This window comes from Arachis ipaensis, chromosome B09 (genome assembly GCF_000816755.2).
Source record: "Arachis ipaensis cultivar K30076 chromosome B09, Araip1.1, whole genome shotgun sequence".
Taxonomy (NCBI): Eukaryota; Viridiplantae; Streptophyta; class Magnoliopsida; order Fabales; family Fabaceae; genus Arachis; species Arachis ipaensis.
In genome coordinates, this window is record NC_029793.2 from 146,080,021 (window position 1) to 146,081,695 (window position 1,675).

The window sequence follows — 1,675 nt, forward strand, 5'->3', positions numbered from 1 at the left end:
CCAAGTAGAATATCACATCTCTTAGGTAATAGCCTAAGAATGTGCCACACAAGTAAAGCCTTGGATTTTCTCATTTTAATTTTTGTTGGGATCAGTGAATCAATAACTTAATATATAAGTTGATAGCGAATATTTGTGCATTGTTATTTTTAAGAAGTTATTAACTCTTGTGCAGTTAACTCTTTGGAAATAAATTGCTAATAAGATATTAAGAAGTTATTCATGTTTTATGAATTGGTGGTTATTTTTAGGAACATATTTTCATGTCACAATTATATTTAGTATCAGTCAATTATATTTAATAAAATATGCTAAATTATGTAACAATTTATAATATAGTTTACGTGAAGACATTTTCATAGAAGTAGCTATCTTATAAAACAATGTCTAGCATAACTAAAGTAGTACAGCTATTTTTTCATCTTTTGTATATATCTGAATATAAATTATTAGTGAAACAATAAAACATTTTTAATTTTTTGGAAAATTTAAAAACCTTTTTTTCTTCTTCTTTGAGGGGTTAGATAACAATGGATATTTTATATTGGGCCATAGGAAACCAATGAATGTTATGGAACTGATCTGATCCAAGCCCATCTCGAAAATATGAAATCCAACCCAAAAATAAGAATCTACAGGCCACCATTTTTTTTTTTTTTGGTAACTAGGCCACCATTTTTTTTTTATTAGCTAAGATATCGACTATTGATCAAGTCCTTTTGGTTTAAGCGAGAGATGGTATTAATAATGGTGAAAATTAGGATGCAGTCAACTTTTTCGTGACATTAAATAATTTAATTTATTTAACTAAATTTTTATCTTCCATTCTTAATTATCAACTTCACTTGAGTTTAGTCACCAAAAAAAAAAAAACTTCACTTGAGTTTCAACTATTAATGAATGCTTTAAAACACTTGTTAGCTAATTATTTTCGTGCATTAATGATTAGGGGTGAGCACAAGTCGGTTTGGTTCGGGTTTATGATAAAATTAGAATCGAACCAATCAAAATGTAATTGATTCGGATTTATATTTTTTGTACATGTACTCGAACCAAACCAAACCGATTAAGAACGGATTGGTTCGGTTCGGGTAATTGGGTACTCGATGACTTTGAAATTCATAAAAAAAAAAAACCAAATTTTTATCTTAAAAATTCAACAAGTACAACAAACATGTAACATCAATAGAAATAATCCAAACATGTTAAACACCAAATACATTAAAAACTAAACTCTTTAAAATCCAAACATATTAATAATGAATAATCATTGTCTAATGGAAAAACCATATATATTTTTTATTTTTTTAATTAATTAATATATGATCGGGTTCGCGAGTTAGTTCGAATTCCACACCCCCAAAACCGATACCCGAACCAATCACTAATAAAAGCCATCGATTTGGTTCGGGTTAGATCTGATTACCCATTGGTTTCAAAACCAATTTAATTGGTTCGGTTCGAATTTGGATGGGTAATCGGGTACCCACTACCCGTGCTCACCCCTATTAATGATATCTTTGGGTAATATATCCGGTTTTGTATTATTTTAATTTAGCTATGGTGGTGGTGAATTAAGTACAAAAATATTGGAAATTTCCTAATCTTGATCTATAAAGGCCTTGAGGCAAAATTTTCTACAATGATGATTACAACACTATTGATCTTCAAAGTT

The 1,675-nt window shown here is 29.0% G+C and overlaps 1 protein-coding gene across 1 annotated transcript in view; it reads right to left on the minus strand.

Annotated features, from left to right (window-relative positions):
• The window catches only part of LOC107617154 (protein argonaute 10-like), a 25,425-nt gene that overhangs the window by 17,839 nt on the left and 5,911 nt on the right, over positions 1-1,675 (minus strand).